This window comes from Echeneis naucrates, chromosome 19 (genome assembly GCF_900963305.1).
Source record: "Echeneis naucrates chromosome 19, fEcheNa1.1, whole genome shotgun sequence".
NCBI classification, from domain to species: Eukaryota; Metazoa; Chordata; class Actinopteri; order Carangiformes; family Echeneidae; genus Echeneis; species Echeneis naucrates.
In genome coordinates, this window is record NC_042529.1 from 2,175,043 (window position 1) to 2,201,827 (window position 26,785).

The 26,785-nt window shown below is 44.3% G+C and overlaps 1 protein-coding gene across 1 annotated transcript in view; it reads left to right on the forward strand.

Annotated features, from left to right (window-relative positions):
- Positions 1 to 3,160: 3,160 nt before the first annotated feature.
- thrab (thyroid hormone receptor alpha b) overlaps positions 3,161 to 26,785 on the forward strand; it is a 101,210-nt gene continuing 77,585 nt past the window's right edge. Inside the window, exons 1-2 of the mRNA XM_029528544.1 lie at positions 3,161 to 3,290; positions 18,868 to 18,948. The gene's annotated coding sequence lies outside the window, so the exon portion shown is untranslated. The remainder of the gene's footprint in view (positions 3,291 to 18,867; positions 18,949 to 26,785) is intronic.

Sequence of the window (26,785 nt, forward strand, 5' to 3'; positions counted from 1 at the left end):
CAAATGTGTAACTGGTTTAATAGCTCAGGAAAAACGAATACTAACCTACCACATGCCCGCGGCATCATGTTAGAAACACTATTACAGATTTAGTAGTTTCACTGATTGTGGCTGCTCCAGCACGCACATTCCTTAAGCATCTTCTGATTATTTGTGATTAATCCCTTTGTGCTATTTTTGTATTGCAAGAATAATTATAGCCAGAAATTTAGCAGAATAATTTTTCTGTCCTGCTAGCGCCGAATCCGTCCTAAAAGCTGGAGGGAGTCTGGTAATTGGTATCCTCCAGTAATTGGTACCCATTCGAGTTGTCACAGCAATGAAAACAGATAACATTGGCTCTCCAAACCAGACACCAGCTCTGTTTATCACATACTCAGACGACGGGAGACAGAAACTAACACGATCAAATGTGGAGCTAAATCATTAGCAGATGGCGGCTCTTCAATATGTTTTCCCCCATCAGGCTCTTTAGAAAAGACTAATCAAACAGCAACTTCCTGCATCAAGACGTTCTGAACAGCAGCACATGATGAAATATGGCACTGCTGCCGTTCAGCGACACACACCTCATTACATGCTCTGAAGTAGCATGTGCACTGAAACTAAACCTTCCTTCGTCTCCACCAGCTCTCACCCTTCTGCTATTGAAAAGCATAAAATGTAAAAGCCGGACACGCTAGATCAGTCGCACGGAAACATCTGTGTGTCTTTGGAGGCCACATCAACAAAGCTTGGCTCAGCTCAGAATATCTGCAGAGAGCAATGAGAAATCTTTGAAATCAGAGCTGAAGCCATCTTCACAAAGCCTGCCTGCGTTACGCATTTAAACATAGAGGATGGATGTGATGACATGAAGTTCCTAAAAAAAAAAAAAGACAAAGGAAAGCTTATTCGCTTCACCATATGTTGACATCAGTATCCTGGACGTTTTCAGCATGGTGATGTCAGCATGCGGCCTATTTCAAGCAATTATGGTAATTTTGTACAAATCAAAAAAACAAAACAGCTTTTCCAGATGTTATTTTGTTCAAAGTAAAGGGAATGTATTATCTTTCAACTTAAGATGTGTTTCTTTCTCTTGTTCATTTGACACTAGTGGTAGACATTCATTAGGTGGCAGACAGCAACCCAGAGATTAGTCTGATGTCTAAAAACCGCCACATTGGGGAGGAAAAAAAAGTGTGATTGCTTAATTTGCATTTTTGCATTAAATTTAGTCTGCGAAATGTCAGAAAACTTCAATTTTGAGACCTGAAGGTGACGACGTCCAAACAATTAACCAGGCAAAATGTCAAATACTGTCTGGCTCTGCTGTCTGACGTCTCGGCAGCTTTTCTCTGTTTTATGTCTTAAATGACTTTGGGCGGTTTTTCATTCTCTTGGTCAAAAACACGTCCATGAATTCAAACCGGGTATTTTTATTGGAGCGAACCGGTTCACCACCAAAGATGAACTGATATCGTTTATTTAGTTGCAGTCATCTTTCTTTGTTTTTTGTCTGATCCTAAAGCTCCACGCACAACGTTGGAAAACAGATAAGGGGCAAATCCTCTCATGTTAATCGTCCAGATCTGCAGAATATTCATCATTTTTCCTCCATAAATGAATCACTTTCGAACCAGAACGATGGATTTCTACTCAATCAAGCAGAAACTAATGTTTCCAACAGCCTCACATGAAGGCGGCAGAATATAATGACAGATAGAAAAAGGAACAAGTGGAAGAGAGTAAACAGCAACATGAATACATGAATCAGATTAAGCAGCAGATCCATCAGTCAAGTGGCAGTGTGGGGGGGTCAGACATGACACCGTGCCAAGAAAAGGCCCCCAGTCTGTTTTAGAAGTATTGAATCTATTCTGTGTATTAGAGCTCCATTTCTATAATGGACAGCAGCTCCTTAAGCCGAGGTTTAAAAAGCAGGCAGGGTGGTACTGATGGGGGGCCGATGGGGGGGCCGATGGGGGGCTGGCGGGGGGCCGGGGTTGGTTCCAGGTCATGAGAATGGGCTTCTTGGCAGCCGCCGTCCCTCTACGCAGTTTTACGGGTTTTGAGCGCTGCACAGAAAACATCAATTCGACAGTTTTATGAAGCAGAATAAAGACTCATTAGTGACTGACGGATTCATCTTCAGGTCTTAATCTCTGATTAAATATCAGTGCTTGGCTTCCTCTGTCATATTGAATATCTGACTAATGTAGATTTATTTATTTATTTATTTATTTATTAATTTTTTTGCGTTTTCCTGTGAAAATTACGAGAAACTAAATTATTACATGATTAATCAAAACGCCCACAAGCTGCAGCCCCACTAAAAAAAGTATCTTTCAATTTAAACTCAAAGGTGGTACATTTTAATAATAATAAAAATAATGATAAATATAAATATAATAAAAAAAACTAAGCATTCATTGATTGTTGTTGAATGATTGATTTCATTTGGGCTTTTCAAACAAACGCATCATTAACAGCTCATGATAATTTAGATGAATGAATGAATATGAACCTGACCTCAGGTGGACTCTCTGCGGGGGGGTGATGATGATGATGATGATGATGATGAAGTCAATAAATAAGGGCAGACAGAGGATGTTCCGCATCATGTGTGCTGAGTGCCTTACAGTGGAGATCCTGTAGAGAGCGGTAGATAGTTTTAATAAACGGTGCCCCCCCCCTCTCTGTACTGTACAGGAGCGGAGGGAGGAGCGACCGTGTAGTATTTCTTTTTTGGCTCTTTCCCCCCCTCTTGTCGTTGCAGCCCATCCAAACGCCTGTGGACGGCAGCGGGAAGGAGAAACTAGAACTGCAGTTTTTTTTTTTTTTTTTTTTTAACTGCAAAAGAGAATAAAAATAATAAAACTAAACAAGAATAACACAAAAAGCCGGCTGTAGGCAGGAAAAGGAGAAGGGTCGACTTTTTTATTTTCTTTTCTTTTTTTATTTATTTATTATTATTTTTTTTTTTTTTTTTTTGGGGGGGGGGGGGGGGGGAGGGAAACAGCCGTGTGAGCCCGGAGGAGAAGGATCATTTTGACGGTGCAGCGGCGGAGGAACCGGCGGAGGAACCGGGAGAGACTCCACGGTGGACTCCGGCTGGTCGGTCGGTTCGCTCGGAGAAGAAGCGGGGGTTGGGGGTGGTGGGGGTAAAGGGGGGGTGTCGGATCATCCAGAGCCGCCGCTTGCACTTGTGCACAACCCGGAGAAGCCCCCCCCTCCACCCCACACACAGCTGACTTTCTGCCCCAAATACCCGGCGACCGGAGAGGAGAGAGGGGGAGCAGCCGCCGGTGAGTGTCCGCTCTCCGTGCACAGCCCGATCGGGGCTGCATGCATGTTGTTGTTGTTGTTGTTGTTGTTGTTGCTGTTGTTGTTGTTGTTTGGAGCTGAGGCTCAGGAGTTTTGACAGATGGGACCGGCTGCACGGTCCTGGTGGGTGTGTGTCCACTGTTGTGTCGCCCTGCCGGATGCTCCCGTGCAGCAGTCATCATGGAGCCCTTTGGCTGCTGTTGCGCAGCTCGCAGGCCCCGAACTTGGATTTATTCCTGCTGCACTCCGGAGCGCGCATGGGTCCGCTCGTGCACGCGCACGCCTACAGATCACTGATCGATCGGGATCATTGGCTCCCTCACAGCCATGATGCCCCTCTCTGAGTGTCTCTGCTGCTCACTCTGTCTGACCCCTCCTGCAAAAGTAACTTTGAGATACGTGCCGGTATTCTCATTCCAGCAGCGTTTATCTGAAGGGAAATTAACGTCAACTTGAATTTTCCTGCCTGACAAACGTTTTCAAACAGAATCCGGTGAGTGCAGCAGCTCTCGTGTGTGTCATTAATATTCATAAAAGTCCTGCAGAGGATTATTGGCACTTGGAGGTGATTAGTCTCCGCTCCAGCCCTGTTGGGATGCAGAATGTTTTGGGTCAGGGCTGGATATGTAATCGGCACAGATGCTCTCAGGGAGTTCACCGGACGTGTACGCGCTGATTCTGCAGGAACTGGGATGACACCGGGGATTATAATCCTCATAAGGAGCCACATCACAGAGCTGTAGTGATGAAATGCCCCCCCCCTCAGCCTCCGGGGGCTGAAAACTTTAACCCTCCGAGCTGGGAGACTCCGGACGTTTCAAAGGTTGTTGTCCCTGTAAAGTATTTCCAGAAGAGATTTCTGAAAGTTTTATCGCTTCTTATCATCATTGTGTTATCGTCATTGCTGCAGAGTCTTCAGGTTTTGCTCTGACAGATAATTTGAGTCGGATCAGATGCCCACCGTGTATTAATCATTATCCCTCCGTTCAAACCGTGTTCTCTCCGCGGGTTGATTATTAGCTCAGGACTAACCCACCATTCAAGTATAAACATTTTCCGTCAGCATCCAGTTGGAAAAGCACCCAGTGTGGGACATGGAAGTCATTTTAAAAAACACAACAGCTAACCAAAGGCACATGTGGAGTACTCATCTGAACATTTAGATGCCCCCCCCCAGCATAAATATTGTTCCCATGTATTGAGAGGAAATATTGGCTGCGGTCCTGCCGACTGATGTAACTGCACATGAGTTTTATTCTCTGTCCTCTCCAGTTGGGGCTCCTTCAGGGGGCCAGAGGTGACCTTCTTCAGTCTTTCCCTGCAGCGAGCACCCCAGCGGGCCTCTCTTTTTGTGACCCTGTTTCTGTCTGTCTTTCTTCCTGGCCTCCTCGTCCCTCCCTCCCTCCTCACTAACCCCCGACTCCCACTCCCATCTAACCCTAACCCTCTTGGTCTCTCGGTTAGGCAGCAGCACTGAAGGCTTAGCAACGCGCGGCGTTCACTTATATAACCTCGGCTGTACGGCTGATGTCCTGGTCTCTGTCTGTTGTATAATGATGTCAGAGCTGTCTAGAGAGGCAGAGGGCATGCTGGGTAGGCCAATATGTCAAGAGCTATTCCTGAGCTCACTGTGGTGAGTGGGCTGAGCTGCAGGGTTGCCTCCCATTTCCTCCCTTTTCTTTTTTTTTTTTTTAAGTCATCTTGTGGGGGGGGGGGGGGGGGGGGTGTGACCGACACATCCCACAATAAGGAATGTCTTTGACACAACTGTCCCGAGGCAGCAGCTTCACACTTCGCCCCCATTTGTCAGAGCAGATAACTCAAGACGTCGTCGCTGTGACGTGGCAACTCCCAGGTCAGCGGCGCTGACTTGGGCAGAGGTTAGCATCACGTGTGCTTCCTCCTGCTCCACAACTGCACATCCTACATGTTCTTCAGCCGCCTTTTGACCCGAGCTGACTGCTCATCATTTCGAAGCCGGGCCCCGAAGGGCTTTATCACGTTGTCTGTGTTTTCGTCTATGACTAATTAGATTATAGCGCCCATATGCTATAGACTTGTAGGTTGGGTCGGAATGAATTCAGCCAGGGCAAAACGCAGCCAACCAAAAAATGTTACTTCTTCATTCCGGGTTCCTGCACTGCAGCTGAGCTAATAGATTTTGTGCCGGTTTGAATTATGTCTTGTTTAAACCAACGTTCTGTGTTTGGACGCATCCTGCCGACAAAGCCACCTTCATAAAGGAGCACGTTGAATAGAGATGTTTGAGTAAACAAATTAACTTCTCTGTACATGTAGAGATTGCTCAGATGAGTAACCAAACAACAGACGTCTTTGTCTGTTTATGCCCGAGCATCATTATGAATACTAATTAACTGTCCAAGCATGAAAGAAATCATGATGGATGATCTTCTGAATCGGGGGAACTGTAGAGGAGGCTGCCAGTCACTGATTGAGAGCAGCGGACCGCTCACAAACCTCCTCTTGTTTCGCCATGCTCAGTTTTCGTGGAGAATGTACAGCGTTTACGGCCTGTTGCCTCGACTGAAAGAAACAGAAATGACAGAAATACCAAACGGAGCTCCAATGTAAACAAAGAAACAGTGTCGCTTCCGCAGCGGCTGTCCACAAAAGACTGACAGGTTGACTTTTGCTTTTTATTTTGTTCTTGTTTTGATGAAATCTCTGTGACATTGTGAACTTGACTCTGAAAAGTCGAAAGCAACATGTTTGTTTTTTAATGTTTTCGTTTCATGAAGACAAACACCTGCGGCGCTCAAAGCCACCACTGTGGTGGTAGCTGTTTCAGTAGCTGTTTCCAGGACCACAAAGTTTGCCATGATAACACACACGGACTCACAATCAGAGAGAGTACCAGCCACATGTGTACCATATATATAGGCACATTTACTTTTGTGCGTTTTTCGTTTTTTTTTTTTTTTTTTGGATTATTTCTCACTTAATGTGCTCAGCCTTTCTTCAAAGCGCAAATGTGGACTCGTATGAAGTCTGTTGAGCTGCAGATATTAGTCCTCAAAAAGTAGGTCAAGTCTGCTGATATCTATACACACAAAGACATACACACACACACACACCCACGTATGGGCTTAAAATGGTCGCACACATTTGGCCTCCTGTGTAAATCAGTAAGAATAATAAATGACGTGCATCCTCTGGTCCTGGTCCTGGTCCTCTGATCCATGGAGGAAAGTCACTGCTGTGCCCTGCTGTAAGACCTGGCACGCACGCACGCACACACACACACACACACACACCGGTGGGTCAAACCTTGTTAGCTGAGAAGAATGAAGCTAACTTTGTGCGCCATTGTCGCCCTGCTTGTGTTGCGTTCAAACTCTTGAGGCTCCACTGCTGATAAGCATGCTGTCATGGTGAAACATGACAAGAGATTATCAGGGAGCTCCACACCGGCCTTCCCACAGAGCACTGGGGGGGTCCTGCTGTCTTCAACCCAACCCCTCCCCCCGCCCCCACGACACCACCTTTAGCACACTTGCAGACACATGACATCAGATGTCGAGCAGCCGCTCCCAAGTTTGTGGCTTGTTGTTAGTGTTTTTTTTTTTTTTTTTTTTGCTCTTTGTGTGTTTGATTTCACACGTCTTTGTAGTTTTTTTTTTTTTTTTTTTTTTTTTCCAGTTGTTTCTGTTGAGCGGTGGTTTTCATGCAGATGGCTGCCAGAGGCTCTTCTTTGTCTTTTTTTGTTTCATTTCTTTGCCCCATTGAACTTTTGTGACTCTCTGCTGAGCCAGCTCGAGCTCGATCAGCCTCCAGCTCATCAGGGTAAATAATAACTTGTAAAAATGAACTTTTATTGGCCAAACAGGAGCGGAGCTGGGGTTTTTTTTTTTATGCAGCCACACTTCATTCTTATTAACACCAGCTTGGCTCTTTCTAGGCACAACTGGGGCCACTCACAACTGGCTTCTCATCAACAAGAATACTTGGCAGTGAAGCCCGTCAGGTTTATTTTTGTCAGGGTGAAGCTGAGCACTTTACGAGGAGGAGCCCATCTGACGTTTGCTGACACCGAGCTGCCTCGCTCACTTCACCTCTTCCCGCCTCTGTTTACTCTGCAGTATCAAAATTTAGTCACAACACATTTGCAAACATATTAAACAGGCAGATCCAAAGACAATAAATCCTGTCATAAACACTGAGACATGGAGGGATTTCCTTCATGCGGATTAGATATTAATATCATGACAATAATGACGACAATAAACATGATTTATGGAGCATGTTTCATAGAAGAGGTGTAACTTAAAGTGCTTCACAAAACAAAAAAGGGGGTAGCGGGGGGGTGAAATTGCACATTCAAGCAAGGGCACACGAGGAGATAATAAAATTAGACAATAAAAAGGCAGTAGATAAAACAATAGATTAAACTGGCAATAACATCTCCAGGCTCTGTGGCTCCGAGGCTGAAGATAATCAGTGTGTAGTCGGAGTACCTGAGACGATTTAGTGTGTGATTATGAGTTGGTATAAAAAATAAATAAATAAATAAATAAATAAAGAAGGAATTTACTCAAAATTAACAACTGTTGTTTCAACAGGATTAGCTCTTTCCTGCCTTTGCTCAAGATCTCTGCATTTAAAGAACAAACACCTGCTGGAACTCTAACATTGTTTTCTGCTCTTAATATATGAAATGTCCAGAAATAATAATAATAATAATAATAATAATAAAGAAAACATGCTTATCACAAGCTGCCAGAGCTGCTCCAAACGTAAAGAAAATCTCTGTGTGGTTGCTCTTTTCACTTGCAAAACCAACCGTGATAAGAAACACTTTTGCAAAGCATTTGCGCCCTGACTCACTGTACAGTAGACAGACCAATAAATTTACCACAACCGGCCCCCTCCCAGCTGTTTATGGAGCCAATAGAGTTAAAATAGACGTGATAAGATACAAAAGAATTAATCTGTGACACTTGGAAATTTTCCATTCCTCCTTGTATTGTCTGCTGAGGTAATGAATAACTCCTGTATGCAAAGATGCTTCTCTAAAAGCCCACAATTAGACTTTTGGCTGGAACCCAAGTCCCACTACAGCTGCTCCGCTGTATAAGGGTCAGTATTTTATTACTGCGGGGGCGGGGCAGCGGGGGGGGGCATGAGTATAGAATAGTTTCACCTCTTTTATCTGAAAGATCCCACCAGAGTAAGTTTAACACTTCTCTCCTGCTGTTGTAAATTAAACTTCACCAGGATTTAGTTTAGTTTAGTTTTTAGTTTTTTTTGGGGGGTGAAGCTGGAGTGTTGTTGTTGTTTTGTTTTTTTTTTTATTATTTTTTTCAGAGTTTTGTCTTTTAAAGGCTCCTCTGAATCTGGAGCTGGATAAATGGCCGTGTCGGCTGAAAGAAAGGCCCGAGTTTTATTGCTCCCTGTTTTGTAATCTGTCATGCTTGAGGGAACTTGGATGGACATGCTCCAGTGCCTGACGGTCTGGCAAACGTCTACAAAGCTCCACCTCTCGGTCATTGTATTTTTTTTTTTTCTCTCATTGGGGTTGGAGCTCAGCCCACTAGTGATGCCACACACCTTCAGGAGTTGTCCTACTGTAATTACAAGACTAAAATAAAGACCAATAGCTGTACAATTGGCCTTCAGAATGGAAACATGCAGTTTCTCGTTCGGGCCACGGTTTTACAGTCGAGAACTGAACGAGGCTTGATTGTGCTGATTCTGTGAAATGTTTGTTTGGATTCATTTTAAACTGGGAATAAGTTACTTAATGATCATTGATATTAAAGTTAGATGTACCAGTTTGATTTTATACAACAAGAGGCAGCTTTAGACTGATGGAAGCTCGAAATCACAAACATTATGTGTCTCAATTATCCGTGTTTATCAATTACTTTGAACTGCAGTATTATGATAATAGTATTTGTTGTGGTCTCATGTTTGAATAGAAAAGCACAAAACACACAAAGATAAAGATGAAGCTGACTGATTGCATCCTCACGTTATGATTATTATTGTTTATTTACTTCAAATCTCTAGATCTTGTGATACGTATTGCCGTTGTGAATTCTTTCGGCTACGAATATCTGATGTGATGTGGCGCTGGAAAAAGGTTTTAAAATTTGGGATTTGTGCTTCATCATGGTTTCATACCTCCAGTTACAGAGCACAGCTCTCCTGTTAATTTACAGCGAGGTGCTCCCTCGGCTCAGGAATGCCCCAGATTTCCGTCACATGTCTGGTTTTTGCAGCACTCAGGTCACAACCTTGTCTGACTGGGGCAACAAATGTGTACCTGTGTGTGTGCGACATAGTCATTCCTCTGGCTGAAGAAGTAGACTTTGGTTTATATTATGACTGTCTGTGAGGTTAAAGATCACTGCAGAGTTTAGTTGGACTCTTTTGAAGTGTGACTGACGGTGACCCGCTCCGCTGGCCCCCATCGCCACCGTCCAACAAGAACTCCTCTGTTTTACAGATCCGACGTCACACCCAAATCTGTGCACATATGGTGATATATATATATTTTATTTTTCATGGAGTCAGGGCAGTGCTTTTGTTGAAGGAATCGCCATCAGCTAGGTGTGTGTCTGTGTGTGATTGACAAATGAGTGTGGAAATTGTGTGCCAGTGTGTTACAGCTGCAGGTGGGTGCGTTGGGGTTTTGTGGAGAGGCAAGTTCGGCAACAGGAAACAGGAGTGAGTCACCTTTTTGACAGTTGGTTGATGCCAAAGCCGCTTGTGATTCATCTTTAACTTTCTCTAGTTGCTGCACAAACCGACGTTCTTGCTGTTCTAGACTGTCCCAGTTTTATTATTATAGAATGGAAAACATTAAAGATGATTGATTATTGTGATTAACCTCAGTTTGAGCTTTTTTTGCAGTGAATGTTTGTTGTGGTTTGAGAATATCCAAGTAACCAGTCAAGAAAATAATTATTAGTTGGAAACTTAACCGTTGCATTTTTTTTCACATTTAAAGCTGCTCAAAGGAAAGATGAGAGCATGATTAACTAGAATAAACTGCTATTTAGAGGAAAGCGTGCAATTCAAATGTCCACGGTTATCCTCTTCACGAGAGTCATCACATTTGTTTCAGTCATTAGAGTCCTTGTGCTGGAGTGATGCCTTCAGTGTGCTCAGGAATGGATTCATGTGGAAGGTGTGTGTTGCACTCTTGAAAAGGAAGTTTGTTCTGGTAGAGGTGTGAAAATAGCAAATAATCAAACTAAATAATGGAGTAACTGCCCTTGCGCTGGCAGTCTGCCCATAAAAACAAAACGAGGAAAAAAAAAATCTAACATAATTAAATCCTCATTTCTCAGCAGACGGCTGCACAAGGGCGGTCTGTTGCTCATGAGCTCTGTGATTAAACCTCCGACAGCTTGAAGTATTAGTTGGGGAACAATGTGGGACACAGAAACAAACATCAACTTGACTTTATATGAGCACACAGTCCTGCACACAACCTGAATCTGTTGTGATCCAGTTTGAATCAGGAATTTTTACCCCCCCCCCCCCCCGCCTACTTACTTGGAAAACCTCCAAGGATGTTTTAGGGCTATAAAGTTTGGATGACAGCAGGTGCCACAGAGCCAGGAGTGCTTCATCTCCACCTTCATCGGTGCTGGCCAAGTAGATGGATGGAGAGCTGGGAGGTCCAAACTGCCAACCTAAAGCCAAGTGCCTTGAGGCAGTTGTGTGTTTGTGTACACATGTGTTTTCCTGCATGAGGATGGAGAGACTTGCTGATCTGGCGAGGCGTGCACATTCCTCATCTGAGTCAATCAATCAACAATGGCTGGCATACAGTAGTTAGTGTAATCCAAGTTGATATACTTTCTAGCAGATGTTGAAAGTAAAACCTCTTATTTTTCTTCTTCTTCTTTTTTGCAAACTTGCATGTGTTGGCATGCAGCAACATGCTGTGCTGTACGTGGATATTTGTGTGTGTGTGTGTGTGTTAGCTGTGCAGGACGGGCTCATGTTTCTCTCAGCATAGCTGGCCCAGATAGGAAACTCAGCAGGCGAAGTGTGAGGCAATCATGGCGCACACCACTGACCCGCAGTAGCTCTGGCTTAAAAAAACTGGAATTCAGGGTCACTCCATGCAGCCTCTGGCCCCCCCACCGATACAAGTGATACTGTTTGTTTGGGATGCCCGCCAGGTCCCTCTCCTGCCAATGGAGATTGTGTGTGAAGTCAACCCTCAACAAAGGATCCAAACTTAATCACACATTAAACACACATACGCACACAGTCTTAAAGCAAACATTTCATACGCTTGAGCCATTTTGTTTTTAAATCCCCCTGGAAAAAAAAGAAAAACAACAACAAATCCCTCAGTCTCAAATCAACCACACACGCACACAAAAAAAATATAATCCATTGTGGTTTTTGCTTCTTGACGCAACTCGGTTCAGCTCAGGTCCGTTCAGTTCAGGCCAAGTTTAAAACAACAAAAAGGGATTCTTCTGCCATCAAGTTAGTCGGACCTGTACAGTCCAGTCAGTTAGCGTTCCTGCGACGCCGTCGGACAATGGAGCCTCATATTTACCTTAGAATGCTACTCATTGTTGCGCTTTGTCCTCCGGCTAAAGTAGAAACACGTGAATTGGAAATCAGTGCAGGCCATGCGTTTCTGTCTGGGTGCTCACAAGCACACAACCTCCCGTCATGCTGGCGGAAGCACCTGTAGATATTCTGGGCGAAAGCTCGCCGCAGCTCTCCAAAACTGTCGACGAAAACACGCTGCGGTTGATTGCGTTGGCGGTCGGACTTCCAGTTGGTTTTTCATCCAGCCAGCTCTTTGTTTGTACAGCTCTGTCTAAACTGTCTCCAGCGACTGTTTAATGTTGTGCCCGACAACAGCTGTTTAATGCAAGACGACACTAAGTGGAGCTCGACGCCTGCAACAACCTTGTGTAGCTGGAACAACTTCCTGTATCAGAAGAAATGTTTGTGGAGTTCGACAGCGAAGCGTATTTCATCTAGTTTATTTAATCATTATATAACGAGAATATAATACCATAGCATTGTTTGTCCGCATCTCCCAAAAAGAACAAACATCTGTACGAGACAAAGGAGGCTCTTCAGCTGCTAGACTTTCCACTTCTGATCGTAATTCACTGGAAATGAGTTTGACTCTGCTGTAAATCTGGTAGAAACTTCACAGTGGTGTGAAAATGAACAGCCAGAGGAATCATGTCGGCCTGTGGAAGATTCTGGATGAACGTCCAGGCTGTGGGCCCCGAGAAGTGGCTCCAAAAGCTGCCTGTGCTCTCTCTGCCGTGCCCCTGACCCTTGTCCAGGTTGGACGGACTCCAGCTGGCCCCCACTTCCACATCTGTAGTCCTGCTCTGTGCCAGTGCAGGCAGCACTGACCCCCACTGACCTTGTACTCGAGTCTGCATTTGTGTGTGTGTGTGTGAGAGAGAGAGAGAGCTATAAAGACAGAGCATTAGAGCGAGAGATGGTATACAGATCATGAGTTAATGTATTCAGAGTGTGAAGCTACACTGTTCACACTCCAGTGCTTCCCCTTGTTAGTCCTGCATGTGCATGTGCGCGCGCTTTAATATGCGACGCACGACACACCGGTGTCAGTGGGTCGGGGGGCGGGGCTTCTGTTGACCCTCTGTCCACTTGTTTTTCCAGTTTCTCACCAGAGTAAACTCTGCAGCAGCTACTGTACATCCACTGGGAAGACTCCACCGCCTGCTTTGCATGGCTGAACGCAAATTATGTATTCCCAAACCATATGTTTCCATTTTGATTCGATACGTTCAAGGCAGCCTGGTTTCCTTTATATTTTATTTCAGCGTGTTATTTAAGGATTCGTTTGTCCAAATTAACAAGAAGGCATATTTTCTAGGTCACTGTGCAGTATTTTTTTTCTTTTTTAAGCAATAACCATTGAACATATTTCCTTTGACCAACGACCTTGAGTCCCCAGTTCAGTGTTTTATCCAGCCACACATTAGCTCCACTTTTTTTTTTTTTTTTTTTATTACACACACCATTTTGCACACCGTGCATTAGGTTTCCTGCCTTCAGTGCACCAAAGCTGGTTTCTATTGTGAAATAGTCTTGGTGTTGGCTGTTACCTGCGGGGTTGATTGAACGTGCTGTTACCACGGTAACCACACATGTCTCCTCGTCATCGGGGGATCCACTGAATCCTAGACGATTATGATTTTCAAGTTTTCATTTGTGTCACACAATGTGTGCAAAACTACACTTGACAACACAAACCGGCCACTTCTGTGGAATTTGTGTGTTTGGAGAAATCCATCTCTGACTATTAGACTAAAACAATGGGATGTTATTTGTGTTTTAAAGGGTAAAAAAAAAAGAGAAGAGCTGCAACTTTAAAGGAACTTGCAGGTGCAGATATAAATAAAATGGAGATGCTGGCAGATTATTATGTGACATGAGATCGCTCATCTCCCGATGACATTATGTAATTACGCATTGGTTAAACATCATTTTATGACTCCATTTCATTCTTCAGAAATGGATGAATGAAATAGATTTGTGTCTCTACATTTAACAGCTGCGCCATCAGATTTTATTATTAGAGAGGAGCACCAGTGTACTTCCAGGGCCTGAGTAATTGATTATAAAATTGAGTCTGTTGAAAAACTGGCTCTTCATTACACATATGGATGAACATGTAGACACACACACACACACACACACACATTAAATCCCCCACAGAGAATATCAAACACTTTCTAGCTCAGGCGTAGCTTGTTGTGTTTTATCCTTCCAGTGACTGCAGTGCATTGCTGCAGATCAGGTTTCCATATGTGGGTGTGCACGTTGTTGTGCAGTGTGTGTAGGTTTGAGTCCAGTGGCATTGCCTTTCATAGGAAACGCACAACCTCGTTGCAGCACCACTGAGTCATAGTGCTTCTCTGCTGTAGCTTAGAGGAAGGAAGGAAATTAGAGAGAAAGGAGGAGAGAGGGAAGAGAGCGAAGGCAGAAAATGGGTCAGACATCTGAGAGCCAGACATTCCTATTTCTGCGTTGGGTGTCAAGACATTATCCAATTTCTTTTTCTCACTTTGTCTCTTTTCAAATGCATTTTTAATTTGTTTTTCTTTTTGCTCCCCACTTTTCTTGGCCAAGGTAAAAAGACAAAGACAGTGGAGTTATTATGCACGTCTGCAGAGGACGGTCCTTAATTTGGACACAGCTCAGCTGATCATTGGCTCTGTTACAGTGTGTGCTAGAACGTGTCAGAGGTTGTGTACTGGCAAAGCTTTTAAACTATGCAAACCAGCTGATTACTATAAAAGTAAAAGCGCAGTGGATTGGTTCTGACTTATTCTACACACGGAGGAACAATGAATTGGATTAGAGCTGGAATGAGACTTAATGGAGTACACACTGCACTCATCTGTTACAGTCACAATAAAGGAAATCAAGTTTATTCTCTGAAAGGCAATCGAGGCAGGAGGACCAGCTAAGTGGCTGAAATGGAAATGGAGTCTTCTCGGTGGCACATCTGAAATGAGGATCTCTCTCTCATGTGCTGTGATTTGTATTTAAGTAACTCAGGCTGATTTACATATCCATGAAAAATGGCATGGATCTTAGTCAGCGATGAGGTTTGTAAAGTGTCAACGAGCCTCCAAAGCTTCCTATTCGGAGGTCTCTCTCTGGCCTCCGCAGGATTTAGTCCACACGTGTCTGAAAGTCCCAGTTGTGAGCGTGACAGCGGCTCCGAGAGTCCCCTCGCCGTTCATTCAGCGTTAAACGCCTCACAGCGAGACCTTTAATTAGTGAAGGCAAGAAAAGTCGATCCAGGATCCAGTTTATTTGTACTGCTGCTGTAAAGAGACTGGAGCTGATTATTTTCTTACAGTTCCCCACAGGCCGAAGTGATGGTCCAACAAACAAGACTTAAAGGGACAAAATCATCTAGTGCTTCAGTTGACAGTTATACAAAACAGAGGAAATGCTCATGTTTGAGGTGAAGTTTGGTTTTGATCAATGGTTGCAAATCGGTAAACAAAAATAAACCAAGTTAAAGCTGGTTAAAATGGCATGTCTGATCCCAGAGTTTACGTCTGATGAAGTCTGGAAAAAATGTATAATTGAACTAACAAAAGAAACAGCATTTTCCCTCCCAGTTCTATTTTTCAAAAAGCAAAAGCTTGACGTTACAACATAAACCCCTGGCAAACGGCTCCGTCCCGGAAATCAGATCTGTCGCAAGCGATTAACGAAGGCTGCAGTCTGCTTTTAACAGATGCTGTCACTTTAGATTTAATTTATTGTGAACACTGAGCGTCATTGTCTGCGTGCAAAATTGTCATCTACGGGAATGGGCTCGCGAATTCGCCAGACACGCTCCACAATAACTCACTAAGTGTGATGCTTTCACATGAAAACAAAAAAGCTGAAGTTTCTTATTCTATGTGTGATGGATTCAGCAGACAGCACCAAAGGAAAAAAGACTCTTTCACTAACAGTCACACTGAAAATATGATGATTGATAATTGCACATCAGACAGGCGGGCTTATAGAAACTGAATATAAAAGTACCTCCTTCAAATTTGCGACCAATGAAAGTGTGACTCAACAAGGTGAGCAGTGTGTCATCTGCTTCACTGTGCTCCAGACGTTTGTCAGTTTTAGCTGCAATATAAATCAAGATCTCAGATTCACGTTCAAGAGTGTTTTTGAAAGTTGAGTTGTCCTTCATTCTTTTTTTCAGTCACAGAAAAAAAAACAAAAACCCAACCAAACAAACAAACCTCATTCCTCCTATCCATCAGCAGATAAATGATGTAAATAAATCAGTCGATTTAACTGGCTCAGCATGTAACATTACAGAAAGAGCTCCATTCAAAGCCATCGACTGCTGTGAGGATAATAATGTCCTGAAGCGCAAACATAATTTGCAATACGGATCGTTATCTGTCTTGTACAGTCAGCCTAATGCAGTAATCTGCCAAAAGTCTCTGTTTACATTCAGATGTGGCCATGTGATGGAGGGGAAAGTTTTTCTTTCATTTCTAAAACATCAAGGGTCCACACAATAATCTGCGGTGGCCATCTGCCGACCCTCGAAATCAAACGCTTTTGGCTCTGCTTTGCTGTGAAATTACGTCAAAAGACCAGAAATCGTGTTTCAGGCAAAATGATTCATTCTCTTTGCTATCAAAGCACAGAGGTGAGAAAGAAAGCGACAGTATTTTTTTTTAGTCCATCTATCAAAGCCACGCTGCAGAGTAGATCTGGATCAAACAGCGTAAATATTACACTTTCTGATGGCTGACTTTGGTCTGAACAACAACGATGCCGACTTTCTTTAGTGACTCTCTGTGCTGAATTAAAAGATGCCGTAAAGCTTCTGCACGTGTTTGAATCATTATTCTACTCCTGTTTGGGAAATATTAACCCGGAGCTCTGTCATTCTGGTTAAAATAAAACGGAGCACATATCATAAACGGCTGCGAGCGCTGTCAGGTTTAACCCCGGCCTCTCCTGCACCTCCCCTGGCAGCTGAGATCTGTCTTAGCGTACGGATTAGCTGACGAGCGGGGCCGTGGCTGCTGATGGAAACAAGCTGCTTAAAGAAATGTTCACTTCAGTGCTCGACCTCAGACCTGAGTTGTGAGGGGCTTTCAGCCTCAGTCTCTGGTGAATAATTCTCTAATATATAGCCGTCCTTCGACTGGCGCTACACCATCCCACTGTTTCCGCTGTATCGCTGAAGATGAAGACGTAGTTTGAGCCCTTGAGTGCTTTGTGTTAAAAATTGAAGGCGCTTAATGGACTTCGCAGCTGTTGGAAATGTGAAGGAGCATATACAACGGAAATCTGAGTTGAATTGTTTGTATAGGCACCGCTGTCACCACAGTAAATAAAAAAATTAGCTGCTGAGCTGGAATAAATAAAAGAAAATTGTGATTAAATGGTTGCTGTGGCTAAAAGTGTGCGATGCTTAGCTACATAATTTGCCTGAGGGGAAATAGAAAAACAATGCTGCTGTAATAATGTCCAAAAATCATCAAGTATGTTTTTCAAAAGCAAGTGTGTTTTAAATGTTTAACTCATTATCTGCCACTAAGTTATTTCTGAGTGTTTGCTAACCTAAAAATGGTATCAAAGACTTACCAAATGCTCAGTTCACTGTAACACAATGAGACTGAACAGCTTCTGTGTCATATGTGAGGAAACTGATCTCAAAAGCCCCCCAGTTCAGCTGAACTCGTCCTCCTGACAAAACAATCGGTCACGTTTGTGTGTCCCAGAATGGTTTCATTATCTTCTGGGTGTCAGATAGGGGCTGCCTCGTGTGTGCGCCGCCTGCCAAGGTGGAAAGGTGAGAAGCTTCTTGGCTGAATGTCATCAGATAACAATACAAGCTGAAAAACATTATCTGCTATTCCACAGACTGACTGACTGATATGTTTATGTTTGAACATACCGCTCTTTGCAATTGCTTTTAATGTCAAAAGCATTTATCTTTCATAGATTCACGCATAAAAACACTAAATAAACCTGAAATTGGTTATAATATTAATTTTCAATGAATCTTTTGATAATTTTTAACTGCTGATTGTTTGGATGATTTAAAAAAAAAATAAAAATGTAGTTGTCGCAGATGAATCGCCATCACGGCTCAGCCTTGGGCGACGCTACGTGATCCGGGCCACCCCCTTCTGTCATTGTGATAATATTGAATGTAACATGATGCAGGTTTGGAGATCAGGGAACAATAGTGAGCTGGCAGGAGCTGACACACGGATCGTTACCTGACTGCTGCCAATTCAACGTGCTTTTGCATACGTGGCAGAATGAATGAGATTTACTCTGTTCAGGACAGAACAGCAGTGCAGGTATCTGCAGGTGTGTTAAACGTGTGAGCTTGGCAACATTTCGGAAAATTTACACGCACAAGTGCATTCTCATCTTAAGACAGCCAATTATTCACTTTTGCTGTCAGCGTTGTGACATCCAGAGTTCAGGCATGAGTGATAATAATATTAATTTTGGCCAAGCCAGCTGGTTAATGTGGCCTGAAGCCTTTTTCTTTTACAATGGTTGAACCGCAGGTGTAAATAATAGGCCTTGTTGTGTGGAGAGCAAAGAAGAGCCGGAGAGATGACAGAGCGAGTACCTGCAGTGCATTCCTGAGCCCGTTCAGGGTTTAGCCAGGTTCCTGCTTTGATTCCTTTGGCGGGCCTAAACCTTAAGTCAGACACTTCATTTAACTGAAGGATTAGATTACTAAACCTTTTAGAGGTAAGCTGGTCGCATGAAAATCTAACATTGGTGTGCATAGACGACAAAACCTTGCACCTCCTTTGGGGATTTTCCTCCCTTGAACTCTTTAGACTCCTCCCATGTCATCCCTGACTTGGCAGGACATGCATGCATCAGAGGCCATGTGGATTTCCCTGCGCAACAGTTGCAGGTATCTGTCTCTGTCTCCGAGGGGTCGCCGTCTTTTTTTTTTTTTTTTTTTTTTTTTGTGCTCGAGGATTTTTTTTCTTTATTTGGAAAAAGGAATGTGAAGGAATCAAGGACTGTCTGTTGTGATTGCAGGCTTCCCTGACCAATGTTGGGATGAAAACAAGGATCAGGAGTAGAGACACAACACTGAAGTGAAGGCGACCAAACTCCAAGGTAAGACGTGCCCTCCTTGCTCTGCTGACTCCCTCCAGCCTCTGCATGCTGTTCATTAACCTGTATCAGTGAGATCTGGGAGTGTACAGTTTCACTGATATCTCAGTAGTGTCACAGAGTCAGTGGGTGGGTGGTTTCATTTTTCCCATGCTTGGTATGCTGTAATTTCCACAGGTGCAGATATCAGATCTGATGTCGGCACATATGACATGTTTGTCAGCTTTCCACACTGAGATTGTCCAGCAAATTGGAAAATGATCAAAAATGGATCAGCATCAGCATCCAAATGCCAAGAAGCTGCAGCTCATCTTTCCTCCTTTCTGGCTGAAGTATGAGCTCATCTTTCTCTGTCCCCAGCGCCGGGATGATATATGATGTAACGCTGCAGCTTGGTGTGTTGTATCAGCCTTGACATCAGGAAAAAGGGCTGTAATCTCACACTTTGCCTGACTTCACCTCTGTGCAGCGCGTCCACATCGCTGCACTTTATTTGGATAATGAGGATGAGAAATCACTTCTTGCTGACAAACAGTAAATGGTCGCAGAGGAATTGGCTTGCCACTGGAACGGCGTTTTCCAGGCCACTTTCTCTTTACGATCGCTGGCGACGGGCCAGCGTGGTGTTGCACGGTTCACAGAGTCCGGGCTGCAACAGTCAGCGCTCCTCCTGCAGAGCGATACACTGCTCTCTGTTGAACTTGCACTTTTTCCCCTCTTGCAGCCGCCGCTCCTCTCCACGGCCGGGAAAGCTGCGCCTCACCGATGTCGCTTGGTGGCAGTTTTTCCCGTTCACTGATGATCCTTTTGGTCGTGATTCCTCAGTTCTTCACGGTGTGTGAACACGTGCAGCAGGGCAGAGCGGTTAGTGTGAAGATTGAGTTCCGCCAGCGTTTTAGGAAATGACTCCCGACTCCTTTATGGCCACAACTCTGCTGTGTTTCACTGTTTAATTTGGCTCTGCAGTCACGGGTTTGTTGGCGGAGGAGGCAGAAACACACAGCTTTGAGCAACAGCCAAACGAAAGTCCGCAACTAATATCTGCAAACTGGAAGTGAGATGAAATGCTGATAAATGCTGAAACCGACTGACTTCTGCATATTCTCGCTCCATAAATCAGCACTTTAAATTCAATTTGCTTAATTGGCTGATATTTGTCACATCAGACTGTGAGGCTCGTAAGAGAGAAGTGACACTTCTCTCCCCAACAACAACAAAAAAAAGAAAATCCAATTCTCTCTGGTTTTATTTTAACCCTTTGGCAAGTTTCCCAAAAGGGAGCAGGTGTTCTTAGGAGATCAATATTTAACGTCTAGATGTAAATGAAATCAGCTGGATCAGTTTTTTCCTGTTTCTCTTTGTGGATGGGAATCATCTTCAGTCAAACTAAAACGAATTCGGAGAGTCCTGGAATCAGAAGGAGGGGACTGGAGTCGGAGGGAGGAGACGGTGGGCTGGTCTGTCGCTCACATCCTGCCCTCGGTGTTCTCAGGTGGCAGAGAGAACAAGCCGAGCCCCTCCCTGCCCATCTGTCATGCCCATCAGGGGAATCAGTTTCCCACACACACACACACACACACGTCTCTCCACCCCCATCTGGGCATGCATTCACATTCGCCAACACAAACACAAACACGTACACACACAATCAAATTGACAAATATGCACAGAGCCACAGATAGATACAAACGGATCCACAGACAATCTCTGTGCCACTGTGGGCTCGGTGCCAGCAGTTGAATGACTTTTACTCGCCACAGTTCGACTCACCACCTGGCTGGGTAATCCCACCGCTCGCTTTTGGGCAGCTCCCGTACTAAACCTCAGTTTCAATTTGAGAGATTGAATTTCTCAAGTGGCCGTTTTAGCCGCCACCGCCACCGCCACCACCACCACCGCCCCGGCTCGGACGGGAAGGAGTAAGCTTTATGAGCCTCATAGCAACAGAGGAAGGAGACCCAATGACATTTAAAGTGAAACCAATACAGCCAGACGGATGTACCGCTCAAGCTGTCGCTGCATTTCTGCCCTCTGCTCTCCTGTCTGCGACATTTGAATAAGCTTTTTTTTTTTTTTTTTTTTTAATATGATAATCAATGGATTAACCTAATAACCTGCCCTGAGGCCCTCGGATGTCTAGACAGAACACAGAAGTGGCAATTTGATTTTAGTCAGCAAAGTAGCTGGGGATTAATTTAAAAAGACAATTACCAAGCATGATGCTAAATGTCATTTCCAGGAACTTGGGGGAAACAATGAGTGAAGAATGAATCGGCTTTGTCTTTGTGCTGCCTAATTTCCGGTTGTGTTGATGTTGTTGGTTCGCTGCTTTACCTGCGCTGCCGGCGGCGTGACACTGCGACCTGTCCTTGTTGTGAAGGGCAGAAGGGAGCAGCTGTAATGTCAGGTTGCAGCATCGTGGCGCTGGAGTGGGTGGTATTTCATGAAAGTGTGCGGTTTCTTGGACAGCTCTTTCATTCACTGAAGGGAAGTGGTTTTTGCCTCGTCTCAGCAAAGCACAGAATGTTCCTCTTTTGCAGCTCTTTGTTTGTACTCTGTTATTTCATTCATTCCTGCGAAATCGTATCAAAGCGTGCATTAAATTGAGGCCTGTTCGGGGTCAGAGGGAAGCGGAAAGGCGCAAACCGCATTTGGCAGCGATTAGAAAGTGTTTCTGGTGTAATGTTAGGTAATATTGTTCCAACTTACCTCTCTATTAGCTCTGCTTGTGTTTGCTCCTTTTCAATTGTCTTTTAACTTTGATATGAAGTTTGGACTCAGTAACAGGCCACAGCAGCAGCAGCAGCCAAAAGTAATCTGAGACTTGACATAATGTAGTGGTCATATAGGCTGGCATGTCTCCACCCCACATAGCATTTTTTTAAATTTGATTATGATTGGGTTTGTTGGTCTGAAGTTATGTCAGATTTGATTCATCAGCTTCCTTGTTCCTTAAGCTTTTTATGTAAATATACCCTGTGCAGTTTCCTATAAACAAACTCATGTTTACATTCATTGCTCCTCACCAAAACACGCTCTGTGTATTCTTGGGACCTTAGAAACGTTCTGCATGCATTTTTTTCTGCATGAAACATTTGCAGCAGCGATATTCGGCCATCATCATCACGATCAGTCGGTCAGTGAAACGGCAGGAAACTGTAGCCAGGACTGACTCTTTGAGGCTTGAACTGCTGATAAAACATTAATCAGACGGCAGTTTCTTCATTCATCGTTTTTTTCCTCTGTGTACTTTGTTGCCCTGTAAGAAAAAGAAAAACATCCAGTCTTCACAGTTGAGAAACTGAGCCCAGCATATGTTTGACATTTCTCTAATAATTGATTTGATTTGTTGCGGCCTGCGTCACACACAAGCTTGTTTTCTTGTAATCTAACACCGTCTGAATTGGTTCAAACAATAGACACATTTTGCACCAGTCGAAAACTCCCCACTGTACAACTTTAGAGACTGATGGGCTGAAATACGCTGAAGGAATGAGACGTCACGCTCAGCTCAGAGGACAGGCGGCACACTTTTTTATTGCTGGTCTGCAGATTCTGCTCTTAAAGTATATTTCTCCCGCAGCGAGAGCTTCTGTCTGATAACTCCGATGCCGCCGCGGATTTCAGGCCACGGCGAGATGGCAGATCATCAGATCTGATATGTTGATTCCAGCGTGTATCGTGGCTGCTGAAATGTTTGCTTTGCTGCTGACAAATCTTCCCGCAATTTCCTACGTGAGCGGCAGCACCCTCGGGCCTCCGCTCAGAAAGAGCTACATCCGTGTTGCACATCGATGCGGTTCCTCGTCAGGCTCGGCCGGCCGCTGCAGCAGCGGCTCCTGTCACGCAGCCAACTGGATATCATGGTGCGAAACAGATATGATTGTATCAGCTGCTGTGCAGCTTTCTGACTTACAATGAACGGTTTCTTTTTTGCAAACCAGACTGGATGCATTGTTCACTCTTGTCAGTATGACAGGAATTACAAATATTTGGAGTCCGACATTTCAATACATTTACATACTTGAGCACATTTTCTGAAAGCCCTCCAGCTTTTTAGGGTCCGAATTCTCAATGACCTCCTATTTTTCCAGCTGTGCTGCCGACAGCAGGCTGTTTACAGTGACAGTCGTCGCTGTAAATGAAACCACAGATGTTAAAGCACTACCTGCTCCCGGAGTTATGTGCTGCAGCGCTGTGAGGCTTCTGTGACAGCTGAATGTTGATGTCTTGGACCTGGTGTATCCATTTCTAATTCCAGGGCCTGATAAGACATCTGATATAGCTGGTAATGAAACATGGTAAAGACTCTGTGGTAATCACATCATGGCAGGGCTTGCTGTTAAGACATCAGCTATGTCTAACACCCCTCCGATGACCCCGTCCCCTCCCCCGTCTGACCCTTACACCCCTACTGTTGAGTCACATCATTAAAATGCATATAAACACAGAAATACTCCCACTTTTTGTCTCATGTGGAGAAATGCGTAATATGAAAAGGATTTTAATATGCATAAATAGAAAATGACAAATGAAAACAAACAATGCTTAAAGTTATTATGTGTTAGTACTAAACAAGTTGTTTTCAAACATCCTCCCACGCTGGATTATTGCACATTGTAGATGGAAAGAATCAATATACACAAACACAAACCAACCGATGGCATTGAACTCAGCGCACACTGCAGAAAACTGTACGGGCTATATTGAGTCTTTTTATTGGCCGGCCACGTAAACATTCCTGATGAATCCGTATTTATCTCTGAAAGATTTAAAGCTAAATGTTTCACTGGGGTCACAGATCTGCTGTCAGTGAGTGAGTGTTTATCGCAGCTGCGTGTATGCTCAGAGTATATATGTTCTGAAAGATGCGGCCCAATGCCTTCATTACATTTAGTGCCCCCCCCCCACCATGTACTCTTTCCACACGGTGGTGTCAGTTAAGGCGCCGAACAGGTGCAGCAGCAGGCGATAAGAAGACCCACCACCCCACCACCCCCACCCTCCAGTCTGCAAAGCGCCACCAACATTTGTATCAGGAGGAAAATGGGTTCAAAGTACTCGACCACTCCAAACGCCTTTTCTTCTTCTGCACGTCTGTCCGGACTCACAGAATGTTCACAGTCAAGACTTTCACTGCAGCTCTGACTCTTAACGTGGTTTCAGTCTGCGTCTCAGTGTTGACTAAATACTGACGTCATGATGTTGCCTTTTCATTGAACCCTTTTAGACGTTTGTGGGAAAGTGTGTCATGATTAGCTAATGAATTCTGGAGTTACCGTGCAGTCTGTTCAACTGTGGATCAAAGTTAATGTTTGTATCAGGATCAGAACATCTATCTATCGATCTGTACTCGTGCTGGGCGTTAAATGGATTTATTAATGCATTCAAATGTTGAGTTTCGGATGATTTGTTTTGAATGAAAATGGGGTTCCTGGAGTTCAGAGTGGGCTGAGCTTGTTATCAGCTGCAGTGATGTGCAGTCGGGGTTCCCCATCTCAGACAGCTAATTACGGCAACTCCACCTGGACAAAAATGGCATCAGATCTTTTATACTTTTGCCACTTGAACCCAGAGAGGAATTTTTTTGTTCAAATCCCAGAGCAGAAAATCAAAACTCAAAGCAAAACCCCATTAAAATCGTTAATTGAGATTGTACTCACGATGTCTCTCACCTCGAGTTAAGGACAAAACGAGCTGAGTGTCTGCTTTCAGAGTTTAATAAATAAGATGGCGGTGTGGATAAGCAGCCCTGTGCAGTATCGTGTTTGAAAAGAAAGGTCTGAATGGAGGCAGCGCATGTAAGAACACGTTGGGACATATGGTTCTATATCTGCTGTTTATGACTGCAGATTGTTGTGTGTATATAAGTGCGGTCAGCAGGATCTGATAGTATGCACTATGGTGAGCAGCAGTTTTCACTGAGGCGTGGGCGTAAGGAGTCGGTGTTAATTTCAAAGCTCCCTTCTGCCCAAGAAAGGCTCTCTTTCTCTTCATCCAGGGCACCTCAATGTGACTCAAAACAAAAGCCGGCATATTTATTATGCACGTATTGCGGTAAACACGAGTTCAAAGCTCCCCACACACTGTACATTTCCGTAATGAAGACCAGACCACTCTTAGCCGACCAGCAAATGCACAGGAAGAAATAACATAACACAAAGAACAAAAGAATTTGAGAAAGAGAGGAGGGCAGAAATAGATTCAGAGTGGTGGGCAGCATTAAGCAGTTTAGAGAGGGGCATTCCAGCGCTTTTGTTGTTGGGCCACAAGAATTCCAGTCTTCCCTGCTCGCTCCTACTCCTCTGCCCCACATCTGAAATGAACTTTAGGTGACTCCAATAAAGGCAGAGAAGAGGAAGAGTATTTAATGCCCGGGGTTAGGAACGCTGGCTCAGTTGGATTGAGTGGACGCTTTTTCAGCTACGACACCGACTCGCAGTCTGGATCAAGTTTTACGCAAACATGTGGAAGAGTTTCGGGAAGTTTCTGTCCCCTAATGGTGTCTCTATTAAAGACAGAAGGAACAAACGTGGTGGGGCAGGCGAAAGCGCGCTGCAGATAAAAAAAAAATTAAAAAAAATCTGCCTCATCCGTGCTAAGGTTGAACGTGTGTGTGAATCTCCTCTCAGCAGGTACAGAGGGGATGGGCACAGGAATGCGTCGGTATACCTTTTGTGTTGTGTTTGAATGAGTTCCAGATCGCTGAACTGTGTTCTGCACCTCCTCATTAAAGACGCAGGCTGGTTTCAACATGCCATGACTACTTAAAGCCGTATTGGGACATTTTCCCTCCATAACTGGGAGCTGAGAAGGCGAACAGACAACTATAGATGACATAATTAAAAAGACACGCCAGGTTTTTGTTTTTTGTTTTTTTTTTTAATTTACTTGGTTGGTCGGGCGTTAGCTGAGCGTTGGCTTTGTTTCCTTGCCAGCACGAGTGGGATCATTAATAATATCAGAAGAATACAGAGATAAGACGTATGACTCGTGTTATCCTACAAATTAGTCCCAAATGACTGGAGAGGTCTCGTTGGCTTTCTAATTTTGTTTGGCTTTATTACACTAATTGCTCATGTGGCCTTTTGGAGAAGCACTTCCTGTGTGAAAGCTGTGCCAGCACGGCTTCACACACCTCCCGTCCTGTCTGTGTCTGTGTGTGTGTGTTTGTAATCTAAATGCATTTCATTTAATCTGATGGATTTAAAGCCGTTATCACCCTTGACCTATGACCTCTCTGCACACTGTGTCAATCTGCTCCTTTTCCAGCAGCTTTGGTGAAGTTGGTGCTTTGAGCGCTAAAACCGACCTGACAATTTCCAAAAACTCTCCAAATTTCTTCCGTGCAGCTCAAATTACTGTCACAGCTTTGATTCTGTGTGGCTGCGTTCACGTGTCCTTGTGTGGTCTGTTTGTCCTCAACATCTTCGACTATGTGTGCACGCCAAAGGCCGTGTGAGTCCCTGTCTGTAAACGTGATATTGTGTGAGGCCGCCACCCCCTCCCACCTCCATCCCCCCAGTCTGGATAATCCCAACACTCTCCATACGCTCATGCATGCAGCGGGGGGAGACGAATGCAGAGGCATGCCTGGAGATGTGGTCAGGAGAGGCCTGTGTTTTATGGAACATACTGTACTAAGCTTGCGCCGCTGCAGTGGAGGTGCTATAAATAGAAGGTGCTGATAAAGAGGAAGGGGGAGTAAAAAAAAAACACACACAAAAAAAAAAAAAAAACAACAAAAAAAAAACAAAAAAGGAGGGCTGGGGGGCGTTCAGTGTGAAGCAGACTCACCTAGCCGGTTCCTGCTAGAACGCTGCAAGTCCAGGCTGAACAA